The following is a 20,118-nucleotide window of genomic DNA, read 5'->3' as shown; positions in this document are numbered from 1 at the left end:
TACTCTTTTCTAGCAGTTTTGTGAGGTAATGAAAATATACTTGGATACCATGGGACATCACAAGCCATCAAAATCTAACTTCATCTCAATGTATACCAAGATCGCATTACTTGGAAATCCATCTTACAACATCATTCACAAGCCAGGAAAAACTTCTGTCGATCCATTCAATACTATGTGGATAACATCTTGCATCACTCCAATGACCATTATTCACAGGGTAATTAACTTATGGAATGAAGTCCACCTACTAAAAGGCAGTTACAGATGGTAGTCTTTGGTTCTCTGAATAAATACATCACTTCCTGGCCTGACGTTTCGAGCTCCTACTTAAGCTACCAACTAGCGAAGTATAAGTAGCATAGTCATGAACAAGCCCCATTTCACCACGTAGCTTATCATAATCATCAGGATTTCCATACTTGCCCATCCAATAGTATGTTATAGGTAAGTTATAACATTAGGCGCATGTCCATTACTTTGAATCTGCCTTAGCAACTTAAAACCCATCTTAACATCTCCCTTCTTGCAAAAACCATCGATTACCACAGTATAAACAGGGTCATCAGGCTTCAACATTTCCATTAAAATCCTTTGTGCATCAACTACTCGCCCTTGCAGACATAAACCTGTAATAAGATCTGTATATGCTACATCATCTAGTTCAATGTCATTATCAAACATCATTTTCTTGATCTCAAATTTTCACGACCCAATTTCTCCTCCGTTGGGTATCATGATGGCACCAAGTCTTAGGAACTACGTAAGCCTAACATTTATTAAATAACAACAATAATTAAATAACATCTAACAATCTTTGAAATGAAAACCTCTATAAAATTTACAATTCTCAAAACCGATAGTACAAGTCATAAGCTCTACAGAGTTTGCTATAATTTACTAAGTACAATTGTTTGAAATAAAGTAAACAGTGTGAATACAAATAAGAAGGTGACTCCGAAGCCTGCGGACGCAGCAACAGGTTTACCTTAAGTCTCCACAATAACAATCCGCACAACTAGCTAATGATCAACTGACTTCGAAATACCTGGATCTGCACAAAAAATATATAAAAGTATAGTATGAGTACACTACGGCGGCACCGAGCAAGTATCAAGACTAACCTCAGTGGGTAGTGACGAGGAACAGTCAAGACACTCACTAGTCAAATAACCTGTGCAGTATAGCATACAAAAATAATAGAAAATAAATAGCAGTGATAGCAACACCAATTAACTAGTGATTTAAACAGCAAGGCAGCAGGAATACCATAAATATTGCTCAAACGAATAATAAACACAGGTACAACCAATTAATCAAGTCCTTCAAAATATACATCTTTTATCTATAAGTTTTTCAATAAAAGTCTCTAGAATATAATCCTTTCCAATAAATATATTTCGAATATAATTCTTTCAAGTAAAAGTCACCATGTGACACCTCATTTAACTATCCTGGTGTGAGAAATATATTCAACATATCATATCAAATGGCACGGCAATACCTTCGTGTATTTATCTCTTTCTCACCGTGCAAACATATAACAATACCAACTAGGTGGGAAAAAAGTCAATAACAATAAAAGAAATAAAGTGGGAGACACACAGTAAACAACAACGACTACAAGTCACATAGAAAATATAGGTGCACAATAATATCTCAAGCTAAATGCATGAATGTATACACAACAAAACGATATCACAATATAATATATGTATCCCGTCCTCGCCTGCACGGAAATACTCTTCGTGCCATGAATATATGATAACATAAAAATAATAGCATGGCATCACCCTTTGTGCTTTCACTCTCATCCTCGCCTGATAATATAAATGAAATGGTACGGCATCACCCTTCGTGCTTTTATCCTCTCAATGGCACGGCATCACCCTTCTTGCTTTACACTCTCAAATGGCATGGCATCATCCTTCGTGCTTTACACTCTCAAATGGCACGACATCACCCTTCGTGCTTTACACTCTCAAATGGCACATCACCCTTTGTGCTTTACACTCTCCCTCACATGATAATATAATTCAAATGTCACGGCATCACCCTTCGTGCTTCACCACAATAAGTACAATAGCAACAATGACAATAATACAAAGTAGTACGACAAATAAATCAACTCAGAAATTTCAGAACTCAAAGAAACGGAGGAACTAATTCACAACAATAGATAAGGCTAGTCATAATAAGAATAGCTCAACAAGGGAGAAACTAATATGTAACAACGGTCCCACAAAGTACAGTTCAACAACGAGGGAGATATCATGAGTCAATAATTCCAATAAGAATAAGTTAACTAAGATATAGGATATCTAAACTTCTTTTAAGGTTGGGCAAGTACGAAAGAGACACAACAACTTCAATTAAGGATAAGCAGTATAAATATTATCATAGCCTCAATTAAGGATGAACAATTACAGAAGAGATAAATATAAATTCAAATAAAGATAAGTAGTTAGGGGAAAGATAACATGGCAGTAGAAGAGAAACCAATTTCAGTTAAGGCACAGATGAATCAAATGAACAACAAGAGTGGATCATGAAGTAATTAATTCTAATTAAAACATGTAGATGTGAAACTAGTAATTTAGAAATGTAAGCATAACGAGAACAACTGCATATTCGGTGAATACAATGACCTAAGAACCCTAAAAGGCCAATTTTCCACAAATAAGTCTGAGCACGTACTCGTCACCTCGCATACACGGACTACAAATAGCATAGAAGACTCAAATCCTAAGGGGTAGTTCCCCCACACGAAGTTAGGCAAGATACTTACCTCAAGAAAGACAAACCGATACTCTCAAATAAACTTCTCGGGTGAAATGACCCCCGGACGGCTCAAATCTAATCAAAATAACTTCAAAGCACAAATAAAACTCATAAGAAACTTTTTCGGGTCATAAAGCCTCAATCTTTATCAAAATCTAAAAATCGACCCCCGAGCCCGCACCTCGGAACCCAACAAATTTCACAAAACCCGAACACCCATTCCAATATGAGTTCAACCATACTAAAATTATCAAATTCCGATATCAATTCATCTCTCAAATCATGATTTTTCATTTTGAAAGTTTTCTTCGAAAATCCCTATTTTCCTCAACTCAAAATATAAATTAAATGATAAAAATAAAAATAAAATCATGAAATATAATAAATTCTAGGTGAAGAACACTTATCCAATCGATTTGCTTGAAAAATCCACAAAGAATTGCTCAAAACCGAGCTCCAGAAGTCAAGATATGATAAAAATGGCCTAACCCTCGATTTGGAAAATATATTCTGCTGCCCAGGTGTTAAAGCATCACGAACGTGGAAGACTACTCACGTTCGCGGAGAAGGAAAAATGAAGCTGGACGGATATGCTTCGCGAATGCGAAAGATGGCTCGCGAACGCGGGGAGGAAAATTTGAGGTCTGTAACTGATTTAGGCTTGAAATGGCGAAAGTCGAATTTTCGGAGATTTTGACCGGAAGTGAACTTTTTGATATCGCAGTCGGAATGCGATTCCGAGAGTTGAAATAGCTCCGTTATGTTATTTGGGACTTGCCTGCAAAATTTGACGTCATTCCGGGTTGATTTGATATGATTCGGCACGGGTTTTAGAAGTTGGAAGATTTGGAAGTTCATAAGTTCGATTCATGGTGCAATTCATAATTTTGATGTTGTTTGATATGATTTGAGACTTCGAGCGAGTCCGTGTTAAGTTATGGAACTTGTTGGTATGTTTAGACGGGGTCCCGGGGGCCTCGGGTGTATTTCGGATGGGCTACGGGCCATTTTCTTATATTTTTTGAACTGTTGAATCTGTCATCTGGTTTTCGCTTTTGCGTTCGCGTCTCTCTTCACGCGTTCGCGAAGGTATGACACCCTACAAGAAAATAACAATAACAACTAAACATGTACTATTGGGAGGGGGACATGCTAAAGGGGCACATGATATAGGAGATACAGCGGAAATGATAACCAGAACAGTCAACATGCTTTTAACCAGTGAGAACCAACTAAACACAATGAAGAAAATTTGCACGACAGAGAAGAATAGAAGTGAAATGATTCCTAAACTTCATAGCCTCTGGAAGATAAGCACAGACGTCTCCGTACTGATCCTTCAGACTCTACTAAGCCTGCTCGTGAATTGTGACTCTAGATCCGGGTGGTAGCAGTTAATGAAGTTTTTATATTATTCCGCACTCACTGTATTCCATTTTAGCTTATTAGCTGTTATTTATTGAATTGAATAAGGATTGGCTTAATAATTCTCTAATGTCGGCTTTCCTAGCAAGTGAAATGTTAGGCGCCATCATGGTCCCGATGGTGGAAATTCCGGGTCGTGACATAAATGCTCCATCTAAATCTCCCTCTGCACAACATCCATCAATAATCGTCGTGTATGTGATCTTATCAGGATTCAAACCCTTTTCAATCATTACATTAATGAGCTTCCTCGCTTCCCCTAAATCCCCACTCTTACAAAGTCCATTGACAAGTGTGTTATACGTAATCAAATCCGGTTCCACCCCTTGCGTCAGCATATGTTGATAAGCGTCAATGGCTAAAACAATGCTACCATCTTTGCAATGGCCATTAATCAAAGTCGTGAATATAAAAACATTTGGAACCAAACCTTTTACACACATCTCATTAAACAACTCGTTCGTGTCCCTCATCCAAAAGCTCTTGCAAAGCCCGTTGATCAGAGCACTATACGTATAAATATCGGGCAAAATTTCTCTTTCCTCCATTTCTCTTTTTACCCTATACCCTGCATCCATATCACCTAATCTACAATACCCATTTATCAAAATATTGAAACTAACAACACTTGTTCTCAAATTCCTCTTCCTCATCTCCGTAAACACCGACCGTGATTCCACCATTTTACCTTCCTTACACAACTTACTCATCAAAACATTAAAAAAATACAAACTTGGAGGATACCCATAATCCAAAATCTCCTCATAAAAATCAAAAGCTACCATTGGTGAATTAAGCTTCATTAAATATTCAAGAACCTTAGTACAACCTTGAAATGGGAACCTAATTTTATGTTTTTGGATAAGCCTAAAGCACTGAATAGCATCAGAAACAAACCCCAAATCCAAATAAGAGGCAATAAATTCATTTAAAACATTCACAAAATGATAGAATTCGAGGGTCCACCAAACTCTATAGAGAACCAGGTTCTCTATAAGTTCCCACAGATATAAGTTCGCACAGAAACCATGCACACTGCAGTATTTAAATGACAAGATGAATTTTACGTGGAAAATTCTCAGCTCAACGGGATTAAAAACCACGACCTACCCTTGTAGGATTTCAACTTCACTATGAGCAACTTTCAGATTACACCTATGTAGCCTAGGAATTAACCTCTTAATCTCTCACTAACTTATAACAACTCTATTACAAGCCACTTTGTAATAACTATATTACAAAAACTTAATCTCTCGCTAACTTGTAACAATTCTATTACAAGCCACTTTGTAATGACTCTATTACAAAGACTTCCAACTCGACTAAACTAGCCAAGACACAAACACAAGGGTTTATGATTTACAAAGATTTCCCACACAATGCTTCTAACTAAGCGAAGTAGGAATTACAAGTAAAGAACTTTAACAAAGGTGCAATACAACTAAGGACATGTGATGACTCAATGTCCTTCGTTATGTTGCTCTTTGTTCTTGATGCTTTGAAGGTCACTTGCAGGTTGGCAATACACTTGAGAGAGAGCTTGATTGATTCTGAAGTATGCAAGTGTTGTTTTGCCTTTCCTTCATGTTAATATTGCATAAGTGACCTCACTTGAATGATGTAAGCATGTTTGGTACAAAGGCATTCCCCATAAAGTTGACTGCTCCACTGTTTACATTGTTGCGTGTTTGCAGAGGAACAATTACAGTCACTTTATAGCTGTGGGGAGTTGACTGGTACTGTCAGTAAGGGAACTGATGTCGATCTGTTCCCTCTATTATTTCTAGGACTCTGAAGAATTGAACCACGTCCCCAAACTGAGACTTGTTGTTCTTTAAGTATTTGAGGATGTGTATCAGGTTCTTGTCATTAAGTCCCTGTTGTTTCTTGGACTCTGAAGAATTGAACCACGTCCCCAAACTGAGACTTTTTATTTTTTAAGTACTTGAGGATATGTATTGGATTCCTATCTGGTTCTTGTTATTAAGTTTGTTAGATCATCAAAACATAACAAGGTATATATAACCTATCAATTTCCCCCTTTTGATGATGACAAACTTATAATTGAAATTCCTCCTAAGAACCAGAATGACATACACATAACCTGTATTCCCCCCTAATCTGTTCCCTAGCTTGTTCCCCCTCAATTATTCTTTCCCCTTTTGGCATCATAAAAAGATCAGTAGCAAGTAATAAGCAAGAAGAAGTCTAGCTTGGTTAACTCATGCCACATGTGTGCACGCAGTCATGACTAAAAACAGAGCAGAAGAACAAGATATGCACAACAAAAGGATGAGAAATTCATTAATTTTGGAAATAAAGAGGGACTAGTTCCATTGATACACAATCACCACACAATAAAAACAACAAAAAGGTGTCAGTCATCAAACATAAAACACAGGAAGCAAAAACAACTTGAACTTGAACTGACACTGGAAGGGAATGACTCTAAGGAGCACTAGAAGGGGAAGGCTTAGATGAAGAGGCAAGGGTGTTAAGAAGGATGTCCATTCGAGCATTAGCTGACATCTACTCATTGAGCAGTTTCTCCTTCAGGTCCTCAACCTGTTTACTGAGGTCGACATTTTCTTTGGTCAAACGGGCAACTTCTGTGCTGTGAGAGCTGCTGGAACCAGGTGCCTCCTGAAGCTAACTTAGCTTACCTTCAAGAATGGCATTCCTTGCCTTCAGCTTGCTTGTCTCATCAGTGGCACTGTTTTGGGCGTTGGTCAACTGGGAGATAGTAGAAGTGCTGCTAACCTCTCCAACCTTATCAATGCACTCACATTCCTCGAGGGTGGTCTTGGAGAAGGTTTTATTACAAGTACCCAATTTAGCTTTTCCCAAAGGGACTTTGAAGAATTCAAAAACCTTAGTGAGGAGTAACCCGTAAGGTAGCCCATGACTTCCATCCTTGAACTCTGCCATCTTTTGCATGTGTTCTATCATGATGCCAGGCAGGTTGATAGTTGTGTAGCCATCCAGTGCTTCCATGAGAACCAGGTCTTCTCGAGATGTAATTGACATTCTCTAAGCATGAGGGAGCAAGTCCTTGTTCACTAACTCAAACAACAATTGGTACACTGGAAGGAGGGCCTTCTTGTGTACCCGTTCCCCTTGCTGAACTGCCTTATCCTTCACAATAGCATTTCTAAAGTTTGAATAATAGGAGCCTTGAACATAAGACAACCCCTCAGCAGGCACACCCAGAATAGATCCCAGCACAACAGAGTCCATCACAAAATCGACCCCATTCACCATCATGAAAATATGATCATCCTTAACTGTGAAGAAGTCAACATAGAAACTGCGCACTTCTTCCTCATACACTTTGGGAGTGTCACCTGTGAACAAGTGCGTCCACTATTGAAATTCATAAATCTCCGCCAATTGTCGCATGCCAGCCATATCCAGAATATCAGGGGCAAAGGTTCTACCCCAAAGCAACTTATGTTTCCTCAGGTTTTCCCTTCTAACATCCTTGGTCACATTGACCTTGGCCTTTTTCAAGGAACCGGGTCCTTCACTAGCACTATCCTTCCTCTTCACATGATTTCTTTACACTGTTTCTTTTCTCAGCAGGTTTCCCAGACACCTTCTTAGACACGTTCTTACCAGACCCCTTAGCTACTTTTTCTCTAGAATTTTAAATCGCAGGTTTCTTGGAGGATTTACGGATTAAGGGACTGGGTTCGTCATCCACCTCGTCATCAATGTCCACAACAAGAGATGTAGGCACCACCTCTAACTTTCTACCCTTTACTAACCTTCTCCTCTTCTTTTCTTTCTTGCTTTTCTTTAGAGCTGACTCAAGCACCTCCTTCTGTCGCAGCCTTGTAGTAGGTCTTTTAGGAGTGGGTGTTTTGGGAGTTGCCATGCTATTCCTAGCACTAATAAAGCTTGCAATTGCCACATTATCATAGTCCTTTTCACTACCGTCATTCTCATCCTCAGACAGAGATCTCATCTCGGGAGCAATAATGGCCAATGGCTCAGCATAGAAGTGATGAGAGAGAGCGAGATCAGTACTGACCTGGGATTCTTTAGAAGAATAGGGAGTTTCATCCCAAGTAGGAGCATAGGGCTCCTCTTGTGTGAAGGGATCAGGTCCCTCAGTAGGTTCCCCAGTAGTACTTTCTGGTGCCAGATTTTTTACAGTCACCAGTTTCCTTCCTTCTTTCAGTAGACAGTCACCTTCCCCTTAAGACCCATTCGTTTCAGACACACCTTCATAACCACTATCTACACAACTCTCAACAGTGATTGACAACATATTCTCTATGTCTCTTGTTCTTGCAAACCTAAAGTGAACTCATAAGCCATAGGAAAATCATTACCTGTAGAATCGGTGACATACAAATCAACCCCTGGGGTAGTTCTTGTTGATTCATCATTATTACGACCCATGCCTTGCTGTATCTCAGAACTTTCTTCCACTGGTAGACTAGAAATTTCCTGATTTTCTTCTCCCTCAACAGTATTTTCTTCAACCATCTTTTTCGGCGAGGTAGAAGTAGAGGTCACAACCACAAATTTATTGGGAGTCGATGGTTTGCGACTCCGATGAGAACCAGAACTCGACTGGGCTGGAGAGGAAGAAGAGGGTGGTTGTGACTCTAGCTTAGAGTTTGGACTAGTTAGAACAGGGAGTGTGGGCTCTATCACTGGTGTTTCAACGGATGAGGACACAGTGGGGACAATGCTTGGAACATTCTGTGTTTCTTGATTGTTAGACATGGTGGTGTGTAGTCAGTTGAAGAAGAAAGTTTGAAGAAGGAAAAGGGTAATTTTGGATTCTTGATGTGAACAGTTCTGAAATGTATTTATTTAAGAGGGGTGAGAGACCGGTTGGGTATCAATTTTGGGTAGTCGGGTCGCTTCATAAAGGGTGAGACGCTTGGATTCAAGAAGCAACAAAAAGGGAACTGATAATTTTAATGATGTGGCACCATTTCAGTCGTTTAAAACATTGTGCATGATAGTACAGAGGAACTACTAACCTATGTCAAAGGAACCAGGTTCCCTGACAGAGTTTGAAAATGTAAGCCTCATCCTTTGACCAATCGTGCAATGCATTAGCTACTTGTCTGCTCTGTAATCGTCATGCGTGTCTACCTGTAATGGTATAGAGGTGAGTTAGACTGCGCCAGAAAACACTTTTTAGCTATTTTACATGTACATTTCTGTCGTAGACAATCATCGAGGGACCAGGTTCTCAGCTTGATTTTATCATTCATAGGGCCATGCAATTCTTTTCAAAGAGCTCTCTGCTTAGTGCTTTGGTGAAGATATTTGCAATTTGATCTTCTGTGCTGTAAAACTTCACGCAGATGAGCCATATCACAACATTGTCTCGAAATCTTCTAGCTGCTGCTTGATCCACAACAGTTGAGTACAGCAAGAGGCAGCTGCCACATACTCAGTTTCAACAGTTGAAAAGACCACTGAGTTTTGTTTTCTTGTGCCCCATGAGATTAGACACAAACCCAGAAAATATGCCATATCCGAAGTGTTTTTCCTATCCACTATATAACCAGCATAGTCAGCATCAGCATACCCTATCAAGTCAAAGTTATCTCCTGAGGGATAATAGAGAACCAAGTCATGCGTTCCTTTGAGATACCTTATAATTCTCTTTTCAACCTTCAGATGAGACTCTTTTGGATTGGATAGAAACCTGGCACAGAGTCCCATACTGAAAACAATGTCTGGTCTACTTCCTGTGAATACAGAAGTGACCCAATAATGCCTCTATACATAGTCTCGTTTACAGGAGAACTAGGTTAATCCATATCCAGGCGAGTGGCACTAGCAACAGGTGTATCAATGATCTTTGAACTTTCCATCTCAAATCTCTTCAGAAGCTCTTTGATGTACTTTTGCTAATTTATTATTGTGCCCTGAGGAGTTTGTCTGATTTGTATACCCAAGAAGAAATTCAACTCTCCCATCATACTCATCTCGAACTTACTTCCCATGAGTTTTACAAATTTCTCACACAATGAGTCGTTTGTTTCTCCGAAGATGATGTCATCAACATAGACTTGCACAATGAGCACGTTCCTCCCTCGTTTCAAGCGCATATCTTGCATTTGATCTTGTTGTGAGATGGTCCAGATATTTTTGAATGTGATTCTCTCTCTGTATGTGGGGTCCCTTGATCTGCATCAGCAACTCTGTTTTCAGCTTTAGTTGTAGTGATTGAAGAACTGGGTTCCTCTATGTCAGCTGGAGATTCAGATGTGCCATTGTCATCTGAATCCTTGACCTGACTCATCATGTTAGTGTTTTCCATTTGCCATGTCAATAACTTCACCAGGGACAGTTGACCGTTCTCCCTCTTGATCAATTTTATCATGTGAATCCTTCCCACATGAGTGGTGAGATTCATCAAAAATTACATGTATACTTTCCTCAACACATTGCATCGCACACCTTGTGATACTTGAAGCTTGAGTTGGGCAGGCCATGAACCAGGTTTTTATTGACCAGCAACGTGAAACTTGCATGACCCAGCCTTCTGTGCCATAGTTCAGCATCATCCTCAACAGCACTCAGACATCTGAGATCACCACTCTTGTTTCATATGTCACAGATTTGGGAGACACTTAACAAGCTGTACTTCAACCCATTCACGTAGTACATATTTTCAATTGAGTGAGAAGGAAACTTCTCAATTCTTCCAATTCCCAGAATGTATCCCTTTTTGCCATTTCCAAAGGATACACTCCCTCCTTGCAGGGCTTTGAGTGAAAGGAAATCATTTGTGCTTTCAGTCATGTGCTTCGAGCAACCACTAACTATGTACCCTTATTGGCTGCTCCCTTTCACTGCTCCTTGCACAAGGAAATCAAGGGTTAGACTTAGGAACCCAAACAAGTTTGGATCCCTTGTAGTGAGGAAAAGGTCAAATTAAACTTCTTTTTATCCAAGCAGGCAGTATATAATTTTTAACGGAGGGACCAGGTTCCTTAGCAGTAGTTACTTTCTTAGCAAAAACTTTATTTTTCTGTTGAGACTGAACCCTAGCCTTGCAGTTTTCCTTAAGGTGCCCATTGTTACCACAGTGAATACAAAGCTAATTAGCGGGTATAGTAACATACTTGCTATGAGGGTTGTAGGGAGTTTTTTCCCTTTGAAACCCAATTACCTGCTTGTATCCCCCATTGTTTATGTACATGGCAGTGATAGCATCAGAGGACCAGGTCCATTTGAGTGATTTTTCAAGATCACTCTTGACTCTTCCTAGTTCTTCCTGAAGTTGCTTGTTCTTTTCAAGTTCAATACATAGTCTAGACTTCACTGTCTTCATCTCATCTTCAAGCCTAAGATGTGGTTCATTAGCAACTTCCTTACCTTTGTGAAGAGTCTCATGCCTACCCTCTCCTTTCAGTTCCTTAATTGTGTCATTCAGATCAACTACTACTGCTAGTAAGTCATCTCTCTCAAGCTCAGTGTTAGCGACTCTTTTGGTCAAGACTCTACTACTAGAGTCTCAATAGTTTCCTTCAAATCAACCACCACTACTACTAGATCATCTCTCTCAAGTTCTAAGTTAGCAGCTTTTTCAATTAAAACTTCTTCCTCTTTCTTAGCACACTCCATAGTTTCTTTCAAATCTACCACAACGACTACTAGGTCATCTCTAGATTGTTCTGCTTCTCCTAATTCTACAATTAGAGTATTTTTATCATTTATAAGACGGTGGTATGCATCTATTAAAATATTTGCCAAAGACATGAGTTTGTTTGAAGAATAAGATTTCAGATTTCTCTGAACATCCAGAAAATTTACCTCATCATCGTCGTCGTCATCTTCATCATCATCAGACTGAGCCCTCAAGGCAAAAATGGAGTCATACTCAGTTGCTTCACTTTCTACTGCCATCATTGAACTGTCACCATGATCATTATCTTCTTCAGATTCGCTGGAGGAGTCTCCCCATGCAACAAGAGCTTGTTTTACAACATTGTCAGCGACATTCTTTCTATTGAGGCGTTTATCAGGAACCGGGTTCCTCTTGGCTGCTTTGTCAAAGTTATTTTTATACTGATCTTGCTTTAGGAGAGGGCAATCCTTGATGAAGTGCCCTGGCTTGACACATTTATGACAAAGGTCATAATGTTTTGGCTTGCTAGAACTTCCCCTTTTTGGAATGCCTCCATTCCTACGAACCATCTTCTGGAATATTCTTGTCAAATATACCATATCACCATCCTCACCACTTGAATCATTACTGCCTATTTTGAGAACCATGTTCTTCTCTCTTTGGGGATCTCCTCTCTTATTGTCCTTCTTCTTCTTCTTCTTCTTCTTCTTCTTCTTCTTCTTCTTCTTCTTCTTCTTCTTCTTCTTCTTCTTCTTCATTTCATAAGTTTTTAGATTACCAATGAGTTCATCAATGGTTAGCTTCTGCAAATCCTTTGCCTCTATGATGGTGTTTACCTTGCTTTCCCAGGAACCAGGTAATACACTAAGTATTTTCCTGATAAGTTTGTTTCTGGGAATGATTTCTCCCAATGAGTGAAGCTCATTGATGATAGAGGTGAAGCGAGTGTGCATGTCCTAAATGGACTCATCGTCCTTCATCCTGAATAGCTCATACTTAGTGGTTAGCATATCAATCTTCGACTGTTTGACTTGAGTAGTCCCTTCGTGTGCTGTTTGGAGAGCCTCCCAAATCTCCTTGGCAGATTGGCAGGCAGAAATCCGATTATATTCGTCTGGTCCAATACCACAGACGAGGATCTTTTTGGCTCGGAAGTTCTTTTCTACAGCCTTTCTGTCAGCATCGTTGTATTCTTTCCTAGTCTTAGGAACTGACACTTCTGGTTCTTCAATGGTCTTCATAGGAACAAAATGACCATCGCAGATGACATCCCAAAGTTCTGAGTCTTCAGTCATGATAAAATCATGCATCCTTGTCTTCCACCATCCATAGTATTGTCCATTAAATCGTGGTGGTCTGTAGGTTGATTGACCTTCTTCAAAGTTTGGTGGAGCAGCCATGAGGATCCTTTCTAGGTGTTAGCCTGATAGAAAGAACCTGCTCTGATACCAATTGATAGAATTCGAGGGTCCACCAAACTTTATAGAGAACCAGGTTCTCTATAAGTTTCCACAGATATAAGTTCGCACAGAAACCACGCACATTGCAGTAGGTAAATGATAAGAGGAATTTTACGTGAAAAATTCTCAGCTCAACGGGATTAAAAACCACGACCTACCCTTGTAGGATTTCAACTTCACTATGAGCAACCTTCAGATTACACCTATGTAACCTAGGAATTAACCTCTTAATTTCTCACTAACTTGTAACAACTCTATTACAAGCCACTTTGTAATAACTCTATTACAAAGATTTAATCTGTTACTAACTTATAACAACTCTATTACAAGCCACTTTATAATGACTCTATTTCAAAGACTTCCAACTCGACTAAACTAGCCAAGACACAAACATAAGGGTTTATGATTTATAAAGGTTTCTCACACAATGCTTCTAACTAAGCGAAGTAGGAATTACAAGTAAAGAACTTTAACAAATGTGCAATACAACTAAGGACATGTGATGACTCAATGTCCTTCATTATGTTGCTCTTTGTTCTTGACGCCTTGAAGGTCACTTGCAGGTTGGCAATACACTTTAGAGAGAGCTTGATTGATTCTGAAGTATACAAGTGTTGTTTTGCCTTTTCTTCATGTTAATATTGCATAAGTGACCTCACTTGAATGATGTACGCATGTTTGGTACAAAGGCATTTCCCATAAAGTTGACTGCTCTACTGTTTACACTGTTACGTGTGTGCATAGGAACAGTTGTAGCCACTTTACAGCTCTGGGGAGTTGACTGGTACTGTCAACAAGAGAACTGATGTCGATCTGTTCCCTCTGTTGTTTCTTGGACTCTGAAGAATTGAACCACGTCCCCGAACTAAGACTTGTTGTTCTTTAAGTATTTGAGGATGTGTATCACGTTCCTTATCTGGTTCTTGTCATTAAGTCCCTGTTATTTCTTGGACTCTGAAGAATTGAACCACGTTCCCGAACTGAGACTTGTTGTTCTTTAAGTACTTGAGGATGTGTATCAGATTCCTTATCTGATTTTTGTTATTAAATTTGTTAGATTATCAAAACATAACAAGGTATATATAACCTATCACAAAAGATGTAAAGTTGTTACCTTTAACTTTCAAAATTGCTTGAAAAACTGTAAAGGCGGAGTCTTTACATCTTCTTGAAACAATAGTGTGGATAAAAGAGTAAGCTTGTGAATTCATTTTCTGGGTGTAAAGAAAAAGGGTCATAGTGCAATAAGTGTGAAGTGTATGGCAATATTTTGAATTGTGAGAAGTAGAAGAAAGCCATGTGAAGAAAGAGAGGAGAGAAGAACGGGTTAAAGAATGAGGATTAAGGCTAATGAGGTTGATTATGTGTTGGGGTTTAAGAGATGGGAGGAAGGTTTTAAGGGAAGTTTGAAGGGGTTTTGTGAGAGTTGTTTATGGCTTTCTGAAAGGGTTTTGAGTATTGGGTCTGATGAATCTTGATGTTGGTAGGGTGGGGTTAGTGGTGGGGTGGGGTGAACCATGGAAGGGTGGTGGTGGTGGTGGGGGGTTGTGGTGGTGGTGGTGGTGGTGGAGAGGTGGTGTAAGGGAGGAGAAAGGGGTTTTTCTTAGTGCTCTTCTTGAGATGGTCATTGTAAACATTTCTGAACTGTTTAGTTAAGGCAGAGGAAAGAAGAAAAAAAGCTATAAGAGTAAATGACAAAAATGGTTTAAGTTTAAAATAATTTGTCAAATGTGAATACTTTTATGTAATTTTGGTCTGTTTCTCAAGTCTGGTACCAAATTTAGGTGCAATTTATGTTATTTTTGTCTGATTCAGTTTTTGTTGTTGCAGCTTTAGGATTTGATGGTAATTTGCTGATGTATTTAGTTAAATCTTTTTTCCTCAAATTTTTTGATAAAATTTAACAGCTAGCTTTTTTCATGAAAATCATAAGTGTTCACTTTTGATAAATTTAAAGTATATTTTAAACATACCCAAACATAAGAGGCTATTTTTTTATTAGGAAATAATACTATGTAGTCGCTCTTAAAATAATAGTAAAAAATATAGATTTATATATATACAATTTTTGTATGTTATATATAATAAATATACAAATTTTATATATTTTTGTAACTATCGTATATAAATAGTTTCGACTGCGGGCTAAAAGTTTGATGAACTCATGTAAAAGTAACCCGATTTCTCACAGAAATAAATATATGAAAAATCATTTGCCTATTTCTTGTTTATGAGCACTTTGACTCCACTGCTTTAAATCAATCAAACCCCAAAAAATAAAGCATTTACATTGGTTAGCTGCAGAAGATATCATTCAAATTTCAAGTAATAATTAAAATATCAACTTGTCACATGTTATATTGTAAATTTGTAATGAATGAAACTGGAAATGAATTGTTAAAAAGCCATTTTGGCCAATACAAAATTTATAGAAGAAAAACATATTTGTAAGTTGCAAAAGAACAGAACCATTTATTCTTAACCTCCAACAATTCACCAACCTTAATAAGAATGTATTCAAAATTTAATTTCTGAATGATGGTTAGTAGGGCCAATGCGGCATAAATGCAGATTAGTCAGGGCCATTGAATTTTGGATAACGGATAGTTAAACCACAAAAATTTGGATCTAACCTTTCGTCAACACTTTCATCCATACCTAATATTTTCGACGTAAAATATAATATATAATATATATACGAAAAAACGTGCTAATATTTTTAACAAAATATCAAATCTGAACTCATAATTTTAAAGACTCATGAATAAAATTTTCAACAAAATATTAAATCTGAACTCATAATTTTAAAGATACATTGAGTTCAAAGCTAAAGACTTTAAATATCGAACCTATTAAATTAAAATTATGAATTCACCTCTGATTGTGAACAACAACGAACCAACTAGACATGCTTTCTCCATGACCGGCAGGTGGCAAACTTCACCACTGGCGCCGGCGAATAATACTTTTCCGGCGACTTTGGATTGCTGAAAGCTCTTCTCTCCACTGCATCATCTGAACTACAACCACACTTGTTCATTATCACCCTATATCTAAACAACAACCCTTTAAATTTCTTGATCTTTTTCTCATGATAAGCAGCATGACTAGTTTCTATATATTGATTTAACTCCCTTGAGATTCTTTCAATCTCATACTTATCAAGAAGGGAAATATTATTAGTACTATTACTAGTAGTACTAATTAATTGTATTGGAACAAAAACATTATTTGGCGACTCTTGTATTTCTTGAACTTCCTTAATAACTTGTAACTTGTACCTTGATGGTTCTTGTGCCTTTTCATTCCTCGAAAGGTGATTCTCGAGGTCCAGTAAAAATTCACTCCTCTTCCCGATTTCATTAAAGGAGGAAGTAAATAGATCAAGGTTTTTACGTACTTCTGTTATGGAGGGTGCGGGAAAATATTCGCGATCATTGGAGAGTGATCCATGTTGATACAAAGCCCATGCTGTTGCTTTTATTAGAGCTAAATCATCAATAGGAGTACTAACTTTTGATGTTTTTGTTATGTTGAAAGAAAAGGGAGATGAAGATGACATGTTTAAATTTTTCTTGAAAGAAGAAGGGAAGCAAGAGAGTATTTTTTATTGGATTTGGAATACTAAAAATTCCGTGCTTTTGTATATGAGGAAGTAGTTGGTTGCTTTCGGCTGCGGTGCAAATCTACTAAAAAGTGCATTTGTCCAACGTCTACTTTGACTTTTGGATTTAATTTTTGGACATACTAGAATAGAACTCCCTTCTCTATTTATGTTAGGAGGGTTGAATTATGGGGATGAAATAATTTCTCTAAGCCATATATGAAGTCATTATGCCTACACTAGGTGTATATATATATATATATATATATTAACCGTATTTTCAATGTATCTGACCGTTCATTTAGGTGTATATCATTAAAAAATTTAATTGTAGATAGTGAGATAATCAAGAGCGGATATGTTATATTAAGAAATCCACTAAATAAGAAAATAAAAAAAGGGACAGCCTGATGCACAAGATATTCCGTGCTCATGCAGGGTCTGAAAAAGTACTGCACCTGGAGTGGTGTGATGTAGACAATCTATTCTAATCCAATCATTAGCAACTGCTTTCACGGCTCGAACCCGTGACCTATAGGTTATACGGAGACAACTATACCGTTACTCCAAGGCTCTCCTTCAAATCTACTAAATGTATAAAAATATTTAGCTCGGAACCTAATATGTTAGTTCGGTTACTATTATATATTAGGATAAGATCGGTGTAGGAACTTTAAATCTTAGATCCGCGTCCGAAAATACTAAGGATTGTCCAAAAAAAGCCTCATGTTTCCGTTACCCAGGATAGAGCTGGAGCCTGTGATATGTGTATATATTAAATTTGAGTGAGTCATTTAGGGGCCCTAGAAATGACTTTGTTAAGTAAGAAAGTAATGATATATTAAGGGTTCTATGAATGGTTTGAATTTTTCAGTGGTCACTCTCTATCTTAGAAATTGTGAGAATCTATTTCTGAAGTTATTTAATTTTCAATGATGATAGACTTTTGGATTACGTTGACTTTTTTCAAAAAATAAAAAGTTTGCATTGACTCACTGTTTTATGTATATTTTTTCCGTTTTTTAGAAAATAATGAAGGAGTTTTGGAGCCTGTAAGTTGAACTTTCTAATTCTCGATCTCAAATCGAATATTATTTTTTAAATCTTTTTTAGAATACCTTTTATTCTTTTATTTTATTTATAAAATATTGGCCTGGATAATTTGTCAGTTACTTCAAGTGTTAAAGAAATAAATCTCCAGCAAATATCTGTATGAAACGGGTTTTGATATTTGTCTCACATTCAAAGATCCCTATGCAAATACCTTCCACCTTAGAATTACTTCATTTAAAAATTAAATGGAATAGTGATAATTTTGTCGTAAAGCCAACGGTATATATCTGCGTTCAGAATAACTAGTATCTATGAACATGTGATGCACGTTAATAATGACAAGTGATGGTTGAAATATTTATTTATATGAAGGAACAACAAGATTTAATTAATGAGAAAATTTTTATGAATAATAATACAACAATAATCTAAATATAGAAAAATATTATTATATTAGCATAATAAGTGAATTCAAAATAAAAGAACATCAGAACTTACACAAATGATCAATTTAGTCATACTAGTTAGACAATTATGTATTGTAATTTAAAAGTATTTAATATGATGGTCTTATCGAACACTTCTTTGTAGACAGTGTTTTCTGTGTATGTTTCATTCTAAGGCTTTGGTTGCTCTGCCATAACCAGAATTCTTGTTGCCGATATTGATATCCCTTGAAATTACAACATACAGTTGTGCATGCAAGAAAATATGTTGCGATAAATATAGTCCAATATTTAGGATGTTTGTCCGTGTGCTTTTATTTATTATAACCGCAAAATATAAACATGTTGAAAAATATTTTCACACAAATTTAAAAGGATATTCTTTAGTTTTGGATGACGGAAGTTGAATTCGGCGATAAACACATGCTTAGAAGCACGTTGACCAGTATCATCATTTCTCCATGTATGACGTTAAACTTCTATCTACTATCTGCGTGTTATTACATAAGTTATTCGACAGATCTAAGTTTTTCAATAGCATGTCAGATATATTTTTCTTCAAACTCAACCTATATGCAATGGAAGATCAATTTCTATTATATATTTGGTGATACTAACATACTTAAAAAATAATGAACTTGACAACAAACCTGTATAACAGAAGATCATATATTAAAATATTTAAGTTTTTTTCTTGGTAGTAATTGTTGGTATCATCTTTTGTTGAGTTAAAAACTGAAAATACTTTTTTTTACCATAAAACTTAGCAATTAACTTTTTATTTAGTTGATCAACATATTCATTTATGCTAGCTAAGATAACTCTTTAAATTCTATAATATAATTTGCACAAATTGCATTTTAACCTTGTGTTGGAAATATTGTCCTTATTAAATGCATTACTATTAGCATTTGGGTTGATAACCAAGTATTCCGGAAGAACCAAATCATCTTTTATTGGTTGCTCTTCTTTGTTTCTGACATGAAGCAAGAAGTCACTGAATGCTGGATGTGTTCTTATTTTTATATTTTTTGCCAGTTAAATCTTTTCCATTTGAGGTTATAAGTATAATTTTGCCAAGCTAGCTTTTATAGTCTATGCTTTCGTCAATTTTGTAACTACTGGTGGTACTTGACAGAAATTACCTCGCAAATTATTACTTTTTCACCAAATAATTTATTAATATCCAATGTATTTCTAGAACTCCAATCAATTGTTTTGAGCATTTGACGCTTAGCCATAAGCGCTTCATCCCATATTATCAATTTTTCTTTCCTTATAAATTTAGCATAATTGCTATACTTTGATATATTTGTGATGATTAAATTATTTGTTTGAAAAGGTATATCAAATTTAAAGTGAGTTGTATAACCTCATAATAAAGTCGTTGTTGGTACACCACTTGTTATCCTTGCTAACAATATCATGCCTTTTGATATGACATTTGAAAGTAAATGTATGACATAGTATAATTATTTTAATTCCGTTAGAGGTATCTACAAAGAATAATCCCGCTATACCAGAGTCAGTTCTTTGTAATATAGTTTGGAAAGTTTGTTCTTGTTCAGGATTTAGTTTTAATTGTGCTTCCTCAGATACTTGTACGCCTTTTGATTCTTAATACTATACTAATCTTTTTACTTTGTGTTCTAACTTTTTTTAATCTCTATAGCTCTTTTTATTTATTTATGTACCTAAAGATTTTTTTGTAACTTGAAAAATAATTTTACTCATATGAAG

General features: G+C 36.9%; 1 pseudogene; it reads right to left on the bottom strand.

The window, feature by feature from the left end:
* Window positions 1-298: 298 nt before the first annotated feature.
* LOC107760869 (uncharacterized) lies at window positions 299-15,279 on the bottom strand (annotated as a pseudogene).
* Between the last annotated feature and the right edge of the window lie 4,839 nt (window positions 15,280-20,118).

This window comes from Nicotiana tabacum, chromosome 13 (genome assembly GCF_000715075.1).
Source record: "Nicotiana tabacum cultivar K326 chromosome 13, ASM71507v2, whole genome shotgun sequence".
In the NCBI taxonomy this organism is placed as follows: Eukaryota; Viridiplantae; Streptophyta; class Magnoliopsida; order Solanales; family Solanaceae; genus Nicotiana; species Nicotiana tabacum.
Note: the sequence above shows the minus strand (reverse complement) of the source record. Positions and strands in the feature narration are given on the sequence as shown.